Source organism: Carassius auratus, unplaced genomic scaffold (assembly GCF_003368295.1).
Source record: "Carassius auratus strain Wakin unplaced genomic scaffold, ASM336829v1 scaf_tig00040419, whole genome shotgun sequence".
In the NCBI taxonomy this organism is placed as follows: Eukaryota; Metazoa; Chordata; class Actinopteri; order Cypriniformes; family Cyprinidae; genus Carassius; species Carassius auratus.
In genome coordinates, this window is record NW_020526590.1 from 12,211 (window position 1) to 29,666 (window position 17,456).

At 39.4% G+C, this 17,456-nt stretch overlaps 22 pseudogenes; all 22 read left to right on the forward strand.

Moving 5' to 3' along the window:
- Positions 1–501: 501 nt before the first annotated feature.
- On the forward strand, positions 502–620 carry LOC113084653 (uncharacterized; annotated as a pseudogene).
- Positions 621–1,108: 488 nt separating this feature from the next.
- Positions 1,109–1,227, forward strand: LOC113084654 (uncharacterized; annotated as a pseudogene).
- A 1,291-nt stretch (positions 1,228–2,518) lies between these two features.
- On the forward strand, positions 2,519–2,637 carry LOC113084622 (uncharacterized; annotated as a pseudogene).
- A 487-nt stretch (positions 2,638–3,124) lies between these two features.
- LOC113084655 (uncharacterized) lies at positions 3,125–3,243 on the forward strand (annotated as a pseudogene).
- A 567-nt stretch (positions 3,244–3,810) lies between these two features.
- LOC113084644 (uncharacterized) lies at positions 3,811–3,929 on the forward strand (annotated as a pseudogene).
- A 1,281-nt stretch (positions 3,930–5,210) lies between these two features.
- On the forward strand, positions 5,211–5,329 carry LOC113084624 (uncharacterized; annotated as a pseudogene).
- Positions 5,330–5,815: 486 nt separating this feature from the next.
- On the forward strand, positions 5,816–5,934 carry LOC113084656 (uncharacterized; annotated as a pseudogene).
- Positions 5,935–6,501: 567 nt separating this feature from the next.
- Positions 6,502–6,620, forward strand: LOC113084645 (uncharacterized; annotated as a pseudogene).
- Positions 6,621–7,900: 1,280 nt separating this feature from the next.
- On the forward strand, positions 7,901–8,019 carry LOC113084625 (uncharacterized; annotated as a pseudogene).
- A 487-nt stretch (positions 8,020–8,506) lies between these two features.
- Positions 8,507–8,625, forward strand: LOC113084657 (uncharacterized; annotated as a pseudogene).
- Positions 8,626–9,193: 568 nt separating this feature from the next.
- LOC113084646 (uncharacterized) lies at positions 9,194–9,312 on the forward strand (annotated as a pseudogene).
- A 1,284-nt stretch (positions 9,313–10,596) lies between these two features.
- On the forward strand, positions 10,597–10,715 carry LOC113084626 (uncharacterized; annotated as a pseudogene).
- A 487-nt stretch (positions 10,716–11,202) lies between these two features.
- LOC113084658 (uncharacterized) lies at positions 11,203–11,321 on the forward strand (annotated as a pseudogene).
- A 566-nt stretch (positions 11,322–11,887) lies between these two features.
- On the forward strand, positions 11,888–12,006 carry LOC113084647 (uncharacterized; annotated as a pseudogene).
- Positions 12,007–12,377: 371 nt separating this feature from the next.
- Positions 12,378–12,496, forward strand: LOC113084610 (uncharacterized; annotated as a pseudogene).
- Positions 12,497–13,135: 639 nt separating this feature from the next.
- On the forward strand, positions 13,136–13,254 carry LOC113084627 (uncharacterized; annotated as a pseudogene).
- A 549-nt stretch (positions 13,255–13,803) lies between these two features.
- LOC113084628 (uncharacterized) lies at positions 13,804–13,922 on the forward strand (annotated as a pseudogene).
- Positions 13,923–14,410: 488 nt separating this feature from the next.
- On the forward strand, positions 14,411–14,529 carry LOC113084659 (uncharacterized; annotated as a pseudogene).
- A 363-nt stretch (positions 14,530–14,892) lies between these two features.
- On the forward strand, positions 14,893–15,011 carry LOC113084612 (uncharacterized; annotated as a pseudogene).
- Positions 15,012–15,996: 985 nt separating this feature from the next.
- Positions 15,997–16,115, forward strand: LOC113084630 (uncharacterized; annotated as a pseudogene).
- A 487-nt stretch (positions 16,116–16,602) lies between these two features.
- LOC113084660 (uncharacterized) lies at positions 16,603–16,721 on the forward strand (annotated as a pseudogene).
- A 568-nt stretch (positions 16,722–17,289) lies between these two features.
- LOC113084648 (uncharacterized) lies at positions 17,290–17,408 on the forward strand (annotated as a pseudogene).
- Positions 17,409–17,456: the final 48 nt, after the last annotated feature.

Consider the following 17,456-nt stretch of genomic DNA (forward strand, 5'->3'; position numbering starts at 1 on the left):
GAAAAAAAAAAAGAGTCAATGCCCATTCTTTGAATCTTAGCAGTCATGGACTTGTGTAGTGTTTGGATGGGAGACCCCCTGGTAATACCAGGTGCTCTAATGTTATTGGAAATTTATTACTAATTATATAATAATCTTTAAAAAAAAGAGCCAATGCCCGATCTCTTAATCTTAGCAGGTATTGGCCTGGTTAGTGCTTGGATGGGAGACCGCCTAGGAATACCAGGTGCTGTAAGCTTTTGGGTTTTCATTCCTACTTATATAATGTATGGGCGATTTGATTGGCTGATCTTTAAATAGTCCTCTCTTTACAGTACCGTAACAACCTGGCTATGCCTGATCTCGTCTGCTCTCGGAAGCTAAGCAGGTTTGGTCCTGTATAATGTACCGGCGATTAGATTGGCTGATCTTTAAGCTTCAGGGTTTTCTTTCCTACTTATATAATGTACCGGCGATTAGATTGGCTGATCTTTAAATAGCTCTCTCTTTGCAGCAGTCTTCGCTTATGGCCATACCACCCTGGCTATGCCAGATCATGTCTGAGCTCGGAAGCTAAGCAGGTGTGGGCCTGGTTAGTAATTGGATGGGAGACCCCCTGGTAATACCAGTTGCTTTAAGATTTTTGTAAATTTTTCACAAATTATATAATAATCTTGAAAAAAAAAAGAGTCAATGCCCATTCTTTGAATCTTAGCAGTCATGGACCTGTGTAGTGTTTGGATGGGAGACCCCCTGGTAATACCAGGTGCTCTAATATTATTGGAAATTTATTAATAATTATATAATAATCTTAAAAAAAAAGAGCCAATGCCTGATCTCTTAATCTTAGCAGGTATTGGCCTGGTTAGTGCTTGGATGGGAGACCGCCTGGGAATACCAGGTGCTGTAAGCTTTTGGGTTTTCATTCCTACTTATATAATGTATGGGCGATTTGATTGGCTGATCTTTAAATAGTCCTCTCTTTGCAGTATCCTTCGCTTGCGACCGTAACAACCTGGCTATGCCTGATCTCGTCTGCTCTCGGAAGCTAAGCAGGTTTGGTCCTGTATAATGTACCGGCGTTTAGATTGGCTGATCTTTAAATAGCTCTCTCTTTGCAGCAGTCTTCGCTTATGGCCATACCACCCTGGCTATGCCAGATCATGTCTGAGCTCGGAAGCTAAGCAGGTGTGGGCCTGGTTAGTAATTGGATGGGAGACCCCCTGGTAATACCAGTTGCTTTAAGATTTTTGTAAATTTTTCACAAATGATATAATAATCTTGAAAAAAAAAAAGAGTCAATGCCCATTCTTTGAATCTTAGCAGTCATGGACCTGTTTAGTGTCTGGATGGGAGACCGCCTCGGAATACCAGGTGCTCTAATATTATTGGAAATTTATTACTAATTATATAATAATCTAAAAAAAAAAAAAAAAAAAAAAAAAAAAAAAAGAGTCAATGCCCGATCTCTTAATCTTAGCAGGTATTGGCCTGGTTAGTGCTTGGATGGGAGACCGTCTGGGAATACCAGGTGCTTTAAGCTTTAGGGTTTTCTTTCCTACTTATATAATGTACCGGCGATTAGATTGACTGATCTTTAAATAGCTCTCTCTTTGCAGCAGTCTTCGCTTATGGCCATACCACCCTGGCTATGCCAGATCATGTCTGAGCCCGGAAACTAAGCAGGTTTCGGCCTGGTTAGTAATTGGATGGGAGACCCCCTGGTAATACCAGTTGCTTTAAGATTTTTGGAAATTTTTCACAAATTATATAATAATCTTGCAAGAAAAAAAGAAAGGAGTCAATGCCCCATATCTGAATCTTAGCAGGTATGGGCCTGGTTAGTAATTGGATGGGAGACACCCTGGTAATACCAGTTGCTTTAAGATTTTTGGAAATTTTTCACAAATTATGTAATAATTTTGAAAAAAAAAAAAAGTCAATGCCCGATCTCTGAATAATAGCAGGTTTTGCCTGGTTAGTACTTGGATGGAAGACGGCCGGGAAATACCAGTTGCTGTAATATTTTTGGCAATTTTTACTAATTACATAAAAATCTTGCAAAAAAAAAAAAAAGAGTAAATGCCCAATCTTTGAATCTTAGGAGGTATGGACCTGTTTAGTGCTTGGATGGGAGACCGCCTCGGAATACCATTTGCTGTAATATTTTTGGAAATTTGTACTAATTATATAATTATCTTGAAACAAAAAGAGTCAATGCCCAATCTTTGAATCTTAGCAGCTATGGACCTGTTTAGTGTTTGGATGGGAGACCGCCTCGGAAAACCAGGTGCTCTAATATTATTGGAAATGTATTACTAATTATATAATAATCTTTAAAAAAAAAAAAAAAAAAAAAAAAAAGAGTCAATGCCCGATCTCTTAATCTTAGCAGGTATTGGCCTGGTTACTGCTTGGATGGGAGACCGCCTGGGAATACCAGGTGCTTTAAGCTTTAGGGTTTTCTTTCCTACTTATATAATGTACCGGCGATTAGATTGGCTGATCTTTAAATAGCTCTCTCTTTGCAGCAGTCTTCGCTTATGGCCATACCACCCTGGCTATGCCAGATCATGTCTGAGCTCGGAAGCTAAGCAGGTTTGGGCCTGGTTAGTAATTGGATGGGAGACCCCCTGGTAATACCAGTTGCTTTAAGATTTTTGTAAATTTTTCACAAATTATATAATAATCTTGAAAAAAAAAGAGTCAATGCCCATTCTTTGAATCTTAGCAGTCATGGACCTGTGTAGTGTTTGGATGGGAGACCCCCTGGTAATTCCAGGTGCTCTAATATTATTGGAAATTTATTACTAATTATATAATAATCTTAAAAAAAAAGAGCCAATGCCTGATCTCTTAATCTTAGCAGGTATTGGCCTGGTTAGTGCTTGGATGGGAGACCGCCTGGGAATACCAGGTGCTGTAAGCTTTTGGGTTTTCATTCCTACTTATATAATGTATGGGCGATTTGATTGGCTGATCTTTAAATAGTCCTCTCTTTGCAGTATCCTTCGCTTGCGACCGTAACAACCTGGCTATGCCTGATCTCGTCTGCTCTCGGAAGCTAAGCAGGTTTGGTCCTGTATAATGTACCGGCGATTAGATTGGCTGATCTTTAAATAGCTCTCTCTTTGCAGCAGTCTTCGCTTATGGCCATACCACCCTGGCTATGCCAGATCATGTCTGAGCTCGGAAGCTAAGCAGGTGTGGGCCTGGTTAGTAATTGGATGGGAGACCCCCTGGTAATACCAGTTGCTTTAAGATTTTTGTAAATTTTTCACATATTATATAATAATCTTGAAAACAAAAAGAGTCAATGCCCATTCTTTGAATCTTAGCAGTCATGGACCTGTTTAGTGTCTGGATGGGAGACCGCCTCGGAACACCAGGTGCTCTAATATTATTGGAAATTTATTACTAATTATATAATAATCTTAAAAAAAAAAAAAAAAAAAAAAAAAAAAGAGTCAATGCCCGATCTCTTAATCTTAGCAGGTATTGGCCTGGTTAGTGCTTGGATGGGAGACCGCCTAGGAATACCAGGTGCTGTAAGCTTTTGGGTTTTCATTCCTACTTATATAATGTATGGGCGATTTGATTGGCTGATCTTTAAATAGTCCTCTCTTTGCAGTATCCTTCGCTTGCGACCGTAACAACCTGGCTATGCCTGATCTCGTCTGCTCTCGGAAGCTAAGCAGGTTTGGTCCTGTATAATGTACCGGCGATTAGATTGGCTGATCTTAAGCTTTAGGGTTTTCTTTCCTACTTATATAATGTACCGGCGATTAGATTGGCTGATCTTTAAATAGCTCTCTCTTTGCAGCAGTCTTCGCTTATGGCCATACCACCCTGGCTATGCCAGATCATGTCTGAGCTCGGAAGCTAAGCAGGTTTGGGCCTGGTTAGTAATTGGATGGGAGACCCCCTGGTAATACCAGTTGCTTTAAGAGTTTTTGTAAATTTTTCACAAATTATATAATAATCTTGAAAAAAAAAAAGAGTCAATGCCCATTCTTTGAATCTTAGCAGTCATGGACCTGTTTAGTGTCTGGATGGGAGACCGCCTCGGAATACCAGGTGCTCTAATATTATTGGAAATTTATTACTAATTATATAATAATCTAAAAAAAAAAAAAAAAAAAAAAGAGTCAATGCCCGATCTCTTAATCTTAGCAGGTATTGGCCTGGTTAGTGCTTGGATGGGAGACCGTCTGGGAATACCAGGTGCTTTAAGCTTTAGGGTTTTCTTTCCTACTTATATAATGTACCGGCGATTAGATTGACTGATCTTTAAATAGCTCTCTCTTTGCAGCAGTCTTCGCTTATGGCCATACCACCCTGGCTATGCCAGATCATGTCTGAGCCCGGAAACTAAGCAGGTTTCGGCCTGGTTAGTAATTGGATGGGAGACCCCCTGGTAATACCAGTTGCTTTAAGATTTTTGGAAATTTTTCACAAATTATATAATAATCTTGCAAGAAAAAAAGAAAGGAGTCAATGCCCCATATCTGAATCTTAGCAGGTATGGGCCTGGTTAGTAATTGGATGGGAGACACCCTGGTAATACCAGTTGCTTTAAGATTTTTGGAAATTTTTCACAAATTATGTAATAATTTTGAAAAAAAAAAAAAGTCAATGCCCGATCTCTGAATAATAGCAGGTTTTGCCTGGTTAGTACTTGGATGGAAGACGGCCGGGAAATACCAGTTGCTGTAATATTTTTGGCAATTTTTACTAATTACATAAAAATCTTGCAAAAAAAAAAAAAAGAGTAAATGCCCAATCTTTGAATCTTAGGAGGTATGGACCTGTTTAGTGCTTGGATGGGAGACCGCCTCGGAATACCATTTGCTGTAATATTTTTGGAAATTTGTACTAATTATATAATTATCTTGAAACAAAAAGAGTCAATGCCCAATCTTTGAATCTTAGCAGCTATGGACCTGTTTAGTGTTTGGATGGGAGACCGCCTCGGAAAACCAGGTGCTCTAATATTATTGGAAATGTATTACTAATTATATAATAATCTTTAAAAAAAAAAAAAAAAAAAAAAAAAGAGTCAATGCCCGATCTCTTAATCTTAGCAGGTATTGGCCTGGTTACTGCTTGGATGGGAGACCGCCTGGGAATACCAGGTGCTTTAAGCTTTAGGGTTTTCTTTCCTACTTATATAATGTACCGGCGATTAGATTGGCTGATCTTTAAATAGCTCTCTCTTTGCAGCAGTCTTCGCTTATGGCCATACCACCCTGGCTATGCCAGATCATGTCTGAGCTCGGAAGCTAAGCAGGTTTGGGCCTGGTTAGTAATTGGATGGGAGACCCCCTGGTAATACCAGTTGCTTTAAGATTTTTGTAAATTTTTCACAAATTATATAATAATCTTGAAAAAAAAGAGTCAATGCCCATTCTTTGAATCTTAGCAGTCATGGACCTGTGTAGTGTTTGGATGGGAGACCCCCTGGTAATTCCAGGTGCTCTAATATTATTGGAAATTTATTACTAATTATATAATAATCTTAAAAAAAAAGAGCCAATGCCTGATCTCTTAATCTTAGCAGGTATTGGCCTGGTTAGTGCTTGGATGGGAGACCGCCTGGGAATACCAGGTGCTGTAAGCTTTTGGGTTTTCATTCCTACTTATATAATGTATGGGCGATTTGATTGGCTGATCTTTAAATAGTCCTCTCTTTGCAGTATCCTTCGCTTGCGACCGTAACAACCTGGCTATGCCTGATCTCGTCTGCTCTCGGAAGCTAAGCAGGTTTGGTCCTGTATAATGTACCGGCGATTAGATTGGCTGATCTTTAAATAGCTCTCTCTTTGCAGCAGTCTTCGCTTATGGCCATACCACCCTGGCTATGCCAGATCATGTCTGAGCTCGGAAGCTAAGCAGGTGTGGGCCTGGTTAGTAATTGGATGGGAGACCCCCTGGTAATACCAGTTGCTTTAAGATTTTTGTAAATTTTTCACATATTATATAATAATCTTGAAAACAAAAAGAGTCAATGCCCATTCTTTGAATCTTAGCAGTCATGGACCTGTTTAGTGTCTGGATGGGAGACCGCCTCGGAACACCAGGTGCTCTAATATTATTGGAAATTTATTACTAATTATATAATAATCTTAAAAAAAAAAAAAAAAAAAAAAAAAAAAGAGTCAATGCCCGATCTCTTAATCTTAGCAGGTATTGGCCTGGTTAGTGCTTGGATGGGAGACCGCCTAGGAATACCAGGTGCTGTAAGCTTTTGGGTTTTCATTCCTACTTATATAATGTATGGGCGATTTGATTGGCTGATCTTTAAATAGTCCTCTCTTTGCAGTATCCTTCGCTTGCGACCGTAACAACCTGGCTATGCCTGATCTCGTCTGCTCTCGGAAGCTAAGCAGGTTTGGTCCTGTATAATGTACCGGCGATTAGATTGGCTGATCTTAAGCTTTAGGGTTTTCTTTCCTACTTATATAATGTACCGGCGATTAGATTGGCTGATCTTTAAATAGCTCTCTCTTTGCAGCAGTCTTCGCTTATGGCCATACCACCCTGGCTATGCCAGATCATGTCTGAGCTCGGAAGCTAAGCAGGTTTGGGCCTGGTTAGTAATTGGATGGGAGACCCCCTGGTAATACCAGTTGCTTTAAGAGTTTTTGTAAATTTTTCACAAATTATATAATAATCTTGAAAAAAAAAAAGAGTCAATGCCCATTCTTTGAATCTTAGCAGTCATGGACCTGTTTAGTGTCTGGATGGGAGACCGCCTCGGAATACCAGGTGCTCTAATATTATTGGAAATTTATTACTAATTATATAATAATCTAAAAAAAAAAAAAAAAAAAAAGAGTCAATGCCCGATCTCTTAATCTTAGCAGGTATTGGCCTGGTTAGTGCTTGGATGGGAGACCGTCTGGGAATACCAGGTGCTTTAAGCTTTAGGGTTTTCTTTCCTACTTATATAATGTACCGGCGATTAGATTGACTGATCTTTAAATAGCTCTCTCTTTGCAGCAGTCTTCGCTTATGGCCATACCACCCTGGCTATGCCAGATCATGTCTGAGCCCGGAAACTAAGCAGGTTTCGGCCTGGTTAGTAATTGGATGGGAGACCCCCTGGTAATACCAGTTGCTTTAAGATTTTTGGAAATTTTTCACAAATTATATAATAATCTTGCAAGAAAAAAAGAAAGGAGTCAATGCCCCATATCTGAATCTTAGCAGGTATGGGCCTGGTTAGTAATTGGATGGGAGACACCCTGGTAATACCAGTTGCTTTAAGATTTTTGGAAATTTTTCACAAATTATGTAATAATTTTGAAAAAAAAAAAAAGTCAATGCCCGATCTCTGAATAATAGCAGGTTTTGCCTGGTTAGTACTTGGATGGAAGACGGCCGGGAAATACCAGTTGCTGTAATATTTTTGGCAATTTTTACTAATTACATAAAAATCTTGCAAAAAAAAAAAAAAGAGTAAATGCCCAATCTTTGAATCTTAGGAGGTATGGACCTGTTTAGTGCTTGGATGGGAGACCGCCTCGGAATACCATTTGCTGTAATATTTTTGGAAATTTGTACTAATTATATAATTATCTTGAAACAAAAAGAGTCAATGCCCAATCTTTGAATCTTAGCAGCTATGGACCTGTTTAGTGTTTGGATGGGAGACCGCCTCGGAAAACCAGGTGCTCTAATATTATTGGAAATGTATTACTAATTATATAATAATCTTTAAAAAAAAAAAAAAAAAAAAAAAAAGAGTCAATGCCCGATCTCTTAATCTTAGCAGGTATTGGCCTGGTTACTGCTTGGATGGGAGACCGCCTGGGAATACCAGGTGCTTTAAGCTTTAGGGTTTTCTTTCCTACTTATATAATGTACCGGCGATTAGATTGGCTGATCTTTAAATAGCTCTCTCTTTGCAGCAGTCTTCGCTTATGGCCATACCACCCTGGCTATGCCAGATCATGTCTGAGCTCGGAAGCTAAGCAGGTTTGGGCCTGGTTAGTAATTGGATGGGAGACCCCCTGGTAATACCAGTTGCTTTAAGATTTTTGTAAATTTTTCACAAATTATATAATAATCTTGAAAAAAAAAGAGTCAATGCCCATTCTTTGAATCTTAGCAGTCATGGACCTGTGTAGTGTTTGGATGGGAGACCCCCTGGTAATTCCAGGTGCTCTAATATTATTGGAAATTTATTACTAATTATATAATAATCTTAAAAAAAAAGAGCCAATGCCTGATCTCTTAATCTTAGCAGGTATTGGCCTGGTTAGTGCTTGGATGGGAGACCGCCTGGGAATACCAGGTGCTGTAAGCTTTTGGGTTTTCATTCCTACTTATATAATGTATGGGCGATTTGATTGGCTGATCTTTAAATAGTCCTCTCTTTGCAGTATCCTTCGCTTGCGACCGTAACAACCTGGCTATGCCTGATCTCGTCTGCTCTCGGAAGCTAAGCAGGTTTGGTCCTGTATAATGTACCGGCGATTAGATTGGCTGATCTTTAAATAGCTCTCTCTTTGCAGCAGTCTTCGCTTATGGCCATACCACCCTGGCTATGCCAGATCATGTCTGAGCTCGGAAGCTAAGCAGGTGTGGGCCTGGTTAGTAATTGGATGGGAGACCCCCTGGTAATACCAGTTGCTTTAAGATTTTTGTAAATTTTTCACATATTATATAATAATCTTGAAAACAAAAAGAGTCAATGCCCATTCTTTGAATCTTAGCAGTCATGGACCTGTTTAGTGTCTGGATGGGAGACCGCCTCGGAACACCAGGTGCTCTAATATTATTGGAAATTTATTACTAATTATATAATAATCTTAAAAAAAAAAAAAAAAAAAAAAAAAAAAAGAGTCAATGCCCGATCTCTTAATCTTAGCAGGTATTGGCCTGGTTAGTGCTTGGATGGGAGACCGCCTAGGAATACCAGGTGCTGTAAGCTTTTGGGTTTTCATTCCTACTTATATAATGTATGGGCGATTTGATTGGCTGATCTTTAAATAGTCCTCTCTTTGCAGTATCCTTCGCTTGCGACCGTAACAACCTGGCTATGCCTGATCTCGTCTGCTCTCGGAAGCTAAGCAGGTTTGGTCCTGTATAATGTACCGGCGATTAGATTGGCTGATCTTAAGCTTTAGGGTTTTCTTTCCTACTTATATAATGTACCGGCGATTAGATTGGCTGATCTTTAAATAGCTCTCTCTTTGCAGCAGTCTTCGCTTATGGCCATACCACCCTGGCTATGCCAGATCATGTCTGAGCTCGGAAGCTAAGCAGGTTTGGGCCTGGTTAGTAATTGGATGGGAGACCCCCTGGTAATACCAGTTGCTTTAAGAGTTTTTGTAAATTTTTCACAAATTATATAATAATCTTGAAAAAAAAAAAAGAGTCAATGCCCATTCTTTGAATCTTAGCAGTCATGGACCTGTTTAGTGTCTGGATGGGAGACCGCCTCGGAATACCAGGTGCTCTAATATTATTGGAAATTTATTACTAATTATATAATAATCTAAAAAAAAAAAAAAAAAAAAAGAGTCAATGCCCGATCTCTTAATCTTAGCAGGTATTGGCCTGGTTAGTGCTTGGATGGGAGACCGTCTGGGAATACCAGGTGCTTTAAGCTTTAGGGTTTTCTTTCCTACTTATATAATGTACCGGCGATTAGATTGACTGATCTTTAAATAGCTCTCTCTTTGCAGCAGTCTTCGCTTATGGCCATACCACCCTGGCTATGCCAGATCATGTCTGAGCCCGGAAACTAAGCAGGTTTCGGCCTGGTTAGTAATTGGATGGGAGACCCCCTGGTAATACCAGTTGCTTTAAGATTTTTGGAAATTTTTCACAAATTATATAATAATCTTGCAAGAAAAAAAGAAAGGAGTCAATGCCCCATATCTGAATCTTAGCAGGTATGGGCCTGGTTAGTAATTGGATGGGAGACACCCTGGTAATACCAGTTGCTTTAAGATTTTTGGAAATTTTTCACAAATTATGTAATAATTTTGAAAAAAAAAAAAAAGTCAATGCCCGATCTCTGAATAATAGCAGGTTTTGCCTGGTTAGTACTTGGATGGAAGACGGCCGGGAAATACCAGTTGCTGTAATATTTTTGGCAATTTTTACTAATTACATAAAAATCTTGCAAAAAAAAAAAAAAGAGTAAATGCCCAATCTTTGAATCTTAGGAGGTATGGACCTGTTTAGTGCTTGGATGGGAGACCGCCTCGGAATACCATTTGCTGTAATATTTTTGGAAATTTGTACTAATTATATAATTATCTTGAAACAAAAAGAGTCAATGCCCAATCTTTGAATCTTAGCAGCTATGGACCTGTTTAGTGTTTGGATGGGAGACCGCCTCGGAAAACCAGGTGCTCTAATATTATTGGAAATGTATTACTAATTATATAATAATCTTTAAAAAAAAAAAAAAAAAAAAAAAAAAAGAGTCAATGCCCGATCTCTTAATCTTAGCAGGTATTGGCCTGGTTACTGCTTGGATGGGAGACCGCCTGGGAATACCAGGTGCTTTAAGCTTTAGGGTTTTCTTTCCTACTTATATAATGTACCGGCGATTAGATTGGCTGATCTTTAAATAGCTCTCTCTTTGCAGCAGTCTTCGCTTATGGCCATACCACCCTGGCTATGCCAGATCATGTCTGAGCTCGGAAGCTAAGCAGGTTTGGGCCTGGTTAGTAATTGGATGGGAGACCCCCTGGTAATACCAGTTGCTTTAAGATTTTTGTAAATTTTTCACAAATTATATAATAATCTTGAAAAAAAAAGAGTCAATGCCCATTCTTTGAATCTTAGCAGTCATGGACCTGTGTAGTGTTTGGATGGGAGACCCCCTGGTAATTCCAGGTGCTCTAATATTATTGGAAATTTATTACTAATTATATAATAATCTTAAAAAAAAAGAGCCAATGCCTGATCTCTTAATCTTAGCAGGTATTGGCCTGGTTAGTGCTTGGATGGGAGACCGCCTGGGAATACCAGGTGCTGTAAGCTTTTGGGTTTTCATTCCTACTTATATAATGTATGGGCGATTTGATTGGCTGATCTTTAAATAGTCCTCTCTTTGCAGTATCCTTCGCTTGCGACCGTAACAACCTGGCTATGCCTGATCTCGTCTGCTCTCGGAAGCTAAGCAGGTTTGGTCCTGTATAATGTACCGGCGATTAGATTGGCTGATCTTTAAATAGCTCTCTCTTTGCAGCAGTCTTCGCTTATGGCCATACCACCCTGGCTATGCCAGATCATGTCTGAGCTCGGAAGCTAAGCAGGTGTGGGCCTGGTTAGTAATTGGATGGGAGACCCCCTGGTAATACCAGTTGCTTTAAGATTTTTGTAAATTTTTCACATATTATATAATAATCTTGAAAACAAAAAGAGTCAATGCCCATTCTTTGAATCTTAGCAGTCATGGACCTGTTTAGTGTCTGGATGGGAGACCGCCTCGGAACACCAGGTGCTCTAATATTATTGGAAATTTATTACTAATTATATAATAATCTTAAAAAAAAAAAAAAAAAAAAAAAAAAAGAGTCAATGCCCGATCTCTTAATCTTAGCAGGTATTGGCCTGGTTAGTGCTTGGATGGGAGACCGCCTAGGAATACCAGGTGCTGTAAGCTTTTGGGTTTTCATTCCTACTTATATAATGTATGGGCGATTTGATTGGCTGATCTTTAAATAGTCCTCTCTTTGCAGTATCCTTCGCTTGCGACCGTAACAACCTGGCTATGCCTGATCTCGTCTGCTCTCGGAAGCTAAGCAGGTTTGGTCCTGTATAATGTACCGGCGATTAGATTGGCTGATCTTAAGCTTTAGGGTTTTCTTTCCTACTTATATAATGTACCGGCGATTAGATTGGCTGATCTTTAAATAGCTCTCTCTTTGCAGCAGTCTTCGCTTATGGCCATACCACCCTGGCTATGCCAGATCATGTCTGAGCTCGGAAGCTAAGCAGGTTTGGGCCTGGTTAGTAATTGGATGGGAGACCCCCTGGTAATACCAGTTGCTTTAAGAGTTTTTGTAAATTTTTCACAAATTATATAATAATCTTGAAAAAAAAAAAAGAGTCAATGCCCATTCTTTGAATCTTAGCAGTCATGGACCTGTTTAGTGTCTGGATGGGAGACCGCCTCGGAATACCAGGTGCTCTAATATTATTGGAAATTTATTACTAATTATATAATAATCTAAAAAAAAAAAAAAAAAAAAAAGAGTCAATGCCCGATCTCTTAATCTTAGCAGGTATTGGCCTGGTTAGTGCTTGGATGGGAGACCGCCTGGGAATACCAGGTGCTTTAAGCTTTAGGGTTTTCTTTCCTACTTATATAATGTACCGGCGATTAGATTGACTGATCTTTAAATAGCTCTCTCTTTGCAGCAGTCTTCGCTTATGGCCATACCACCCTGGCTATGCCAGATCATGTCTGAGCTCGGAAACTAAGCAGGTTTCGGCCTGGTTAGTAATTGGATGGGAGACCCCCTGGTAATACCAGTTGCTTTAAGATTTTTGGAAATTTTTCACAAATTATATAATAATCTTGCAAGAAAACAAGAAAGGAGTCAATGCCCCATATCTGAATCTTAGCAGGTATGGGCCTGGTTAGTAATTGGATGGGAGACACCCTGGTAATACCAGTTGCTTTAAGATTTTTGGAAATTTTTCACAAATTATATAATAATTTTAAAAAAAAAAAAAAGTCAATGCCCGATCTCTGAATAATAGCAGGTTTTGCCTGGTTAGTACTTGGATGGAAGACGGCCGGGAAATACCAGTTGCTGTAATATTTTTGGCAATTTTTACTAATTACATAAAAATCTTGCAAAAAAAAAAAAATAGTAAATGCCCAATCTTTGAATCTTAGGAGGTATGGACCTGTTTAGTGCTTGGATGGGAGACCGCCTCGGAATACCATTTGCTGTAATATTTTTGGAAATTTGTACTAATTATTAAATTATCTTGAAACAAAAAGAGTCAATGCCCGATCTCTTAATCTTAGCAGGTATTGGCCTGGTTACTGCTTGGATGGGAGACCGCCTGGGAATACCAGGTGCTTTAAGCTTTAGGGTTTTCTTTCCTACTTATATAATGTACCGGCGATTAGATTGGCTGATCTTTAAATAGCTCTCTCTTTGCAGCAGTCTTCGCTTATGGCCATACCACCCTGGCTATGCCAGATCATGTCTGAGCTCGGAAGCTAAGCAGGTTTGGGCCTGGTTAGTAATTGGATGGGAGACCCCCTGGTAATACCAGTTGCTTTAAGATTTTTGTAAATTTTTCACAAATCATATAATAATCTTGAAAAAAAAAAAGAGTCAATGCCCATTCTTTGAATCTTAGCAGTCATGGACTTGTGTAGTGTTTGGATGGGAGACCCCCTGGTAATACCAGGTGCTCTAATGTTATTGGAAATTTATTACTAATTATATAATAATCTTTAAAAAAAGAGCCAATGCCCGATCTCTTAATCTTAGCAGGTATTGGCCTGGTTAGTGCTTGGATGGGAGACCGCCTAGGAATACCAGGTGCTGTAAGCTTTTGGGTTTTCATTCCTACTTATATAATGTATGGGCGATTTGATTGGCTGATCTTTAAATAGTCCTCTCTTTGCAGTATCCTTCGCTTGCGACCGTAACAACCTGGCTATGCCTGATCTCGTCTGCTCTCGGAAGCTAAGCAGGTTTGGTCCTGTATAATGTACCGGCGATTAGATTGGCTGATCTTTAAGCTTTAGGGTTTTCTTTCCTACTTATATAATGTACCGGCGATTAGATTGGCTGATCTTTAAATAGCTCTCTCTTTGCAGCAGTCTTCGCTTATGGCCATACCACCCTGGCTATGCCAGATCATGTCTGAGCTCGGAAGCTAAGCAGGTTTGGGCCTGGTTAGTAATTGGATGGGAGACCCCCTGGTAATACCAGTTGCTTTAAGATTTTTGTAAATTTTTCACAAATTATATAATAATCTTGAAAAAAAAAAGAGTCAATGCCCATTCTTTGAATCTTAGCAGTCATGGACCTGTGTAGTGTTTGGATGGGAGACCCCCTGGTAATACCAGGTGCTCTAATATTATTGGAAATTTATTAATAATTATATAATAATCTTAAAAAAAAAGAGCCAATGCCTGATCTCTTAATCTTAGCAGGTATTGGCCTGGTTAGTGCTTGGATGGGAGACCGCCTGGGAATACCAGGTGCTGTAAGCTTTTGGGTTTTCATTCCTACTTATATAATGTATGGGCGATTTGATTGGCTGATCTTTAAATAGTCCTCTCTTTGCAGTATCCTTCGCTTGCGACCGTAACAACCTGGCTATGCCTGATCTCGTCTGCTCTCGGAAGCTAAGCAGGTTTGGTCCTGTATAATGTACCGGCGTTTAGATTGGCTGATCTTTAAATAGCTCTCTCTTTGCAGCAGTCTTCGCTTATGGCCATACCACCCTGGCTATGCCAGATCATGTCTGAGCTCGGAAGCTAAGCAGGTGTGGGCCTGGTTAGTAATTGGATGGGAGACCCCCTGGTAATACCAGTTGCTTTAAGATTTTTGTAAATTTTTCACAAATGATATAATAATCTTGAAAAAAAAAAAGAGTCAATGCCCATTCTTTGAATCTTAGCAGTCATGGACCTGTTTAGTGTCTGGATGGGAGACCGCCTCGGAATACCAGGTGCTCTAATATTATTGGAAATTTATTACTAATTATATAATAATCTTAAAAAAAAAAAAAAAGAGTCAATGCCCGATCTCTTAATCTTAGCAGGTATTGGCCTGGTTAGTGCTTGGATGGGAGACCGCCTGGGAATACCAGGTGCTTTAAGCTTTAGGGTTTTCTTTCCTACTTATATAATGTACCGGCGATTAGATTGACTGATCTTTAAATAGCTCTCTCTTTGCAGCAGTCTTCGCTTATGGCCATACCACCCTGGCTATGCCAGATCATGTCTGAGCTCGGAAACTAAGCAGGTTTCGGCCTGGTTAGTAATTGGATGGGAGACCCCCTGGTAATACCAGTTGCTTTAAGATTTTTGGAAATTTTTCACAAATTATATAATAATCTTGCAAGAAAACAAGAAAGGAGTCAATGCCCCATATCTGAATCTTAGCAGGTATGGGCCTGGTTAGTAATTGGATGGGAGACACCCTGGTAATACCAGTTGCTTTAAGATTTTTGGAAATTTTTCACAAATTATATAATAATTTTGAAAAAAAAAAAAAGTCAATGCCCGATCTCTGAATAATAGCAGGTTTTGCCTGGTTAGTACTTGGATGGAAGACGGCCGGGAAATACCAGTTGCTGTAATATTTTTGGCAATTTTTACTAATTACATAAAAATCTTGCAAAAAAAAAAAAAATAGTAAATGCCCAATCTTTGAATCTTAGGAGGTATGGACCTGTTTAGTGCTTGGATGGGAGACCGCCTCGGAATACCATTTGCTGTAATATTTTTGGAAATTTGTACTAATTATATAATTATCTTGAAACAAAAAGAGTCAATGCCCAATCTTTGAATCTTAGCATCTATGGACCTGTTTAGTGTTTGGATGGGAGACCGCCTCGGAAAACCAGGTGCTCTAATATTATTGGAAATGTATTACTAATTATATAATAATCTTTAAAAAAAAAAAAAAAAAAAAAAAAAGAGTCAATGCCCGATCTCTTAATCTTAGCAGGTATTGGCCTGGTTACTGCTTGGATGGGAGACCGCCTGGGAATACCAGGTGCTTTAAGCTTTAGGGTTTTCTTTCCTACTTATATAATGTACCGGCGATTAGATTGGCTGATCTTTAAATAGTCCTCTCTTTGCAGTATCCTTCGCTTGCGACCGTAACAACCTGGCTATGCCTGATCTCGTCTGCTCTCGGAAGCTAAGCAGGTTTGGTCCTGTATAATGTACCGGCGATTAGATTGGCTGATCTTTAAGCTTTAGGGTTTTCTTTCCTACTTATATAATGTACCGGCGATTAGATTGGCTGATCTTTAAATAGCTCTCTCTTTGCAGCAGTCTTCGCTTATGGCCATACCACCCTGGCTATGCCAGATCATGTCTGAGCTCGGAAGCTAAGCAGGTTTGGGCCTGGTTAGTAATTGGATGGGAGACCCCCTGGTAATACCAGTTGCTTTAAGATTTTTGTAAATTTTTCACAAATTATATAATAATCTTGAAAAAAAAAGAGTCAATGCCCATTCTTTGAATCTTAGCAGTCATGGACCTGTGTAGTGTTTGGATGGGAGACCCCCTGGTAATTCCAGGTGCTCTAATATTATTGGAAATTTATTACTAATTATATAATAATCTTAAAAAAAAAGAGCCAATGCCTGATCTCTTAATCTTAGCAGGTATTGGCCTGGTTAGTGCTTGGATGGGAGACCGCCTGGGAATACCAGGTGCTGTAAGCTTTTGGGTTTTCATTCCTACTTATATAATGTATGGGCGATTTGATTGGCTGATCTTTAAATAGTCCTCTCTTTGCAGTATCCTTCGCTTGCGACCGTAACAACCTGGCTATGCCTGATCTCGTCTGCTCTCGGAAGCTAAGCAGGTTTGGTCCTGTATAATGTACCGGCGATTAGATTGGCTGATCTTTAAATAGCTCTCTCTTTGCAGCAGTCTTCGCTTATGGCCATACCACCCTGGCTATGCCAGATCATGTCTGAGCTCGGAAGCTAAGCAGGTGTGGGCCTGGTTAGTAATTGGATGGGAGACCCCCTGGTAATACCAGTTGCTTTAAGATTTTTGTAAATTTTTCACATATTATATAATAATCTTGAAAACAAAAAGAGTCAATGCCCATTCTTTGAATCTTAGCAGTCATGGACCTGTTTAGTGTCTGGATGGGAGACCGCCTCGGAACACCAGGTGCTCTAATATTATTGGAAATTTATTACTAATTATATAATAATCTTAAAAAAAAAAAAAAAAAAAAAAAAAAAAAGAGTCAATGCCCGATCTCTTAATCTTAGCAGGTATTGGCCTGGTTAGTGCTTGGATGGGAGACCGCCTAGGAATACCAGGTGCTGTAAGCTTTTGGGTTTTCATTCCTACTTATATAATGTATGGGCGATTTGATTGGCTGATCTTTAAATAGTCCTCTCTTTGCAGTATCCTTCGCTTGCGACCGTAACAACCTGGCTATGCCTGATCTCGTCTGCTCTCGGAAGCTAAGCAGGTTTGGTCCTGTATAATGTACCGGCGATTAGATTGGCTGATCTTAAGCTTTAGGGTTTTCTTTCCTACTTATATAATGTACCGGCGATTAGATTGGCTGATCTTTAAATAGCTCTCTCTTTGCAGCAGTCTTCGCTTATGGCCATACCACCCTGGCTATGCCAGATCATGTCTGAGCTCGGAAGCTAAGCAGGTTTGGGCCTGGTTAGTAATTGGATGGGAGACCCCCTGGTAATACCAGTTGCTTTAAGAGTTTTTGTAAATTTTTCACAAATTATATAATAATCTTGAAAAAAAAAAA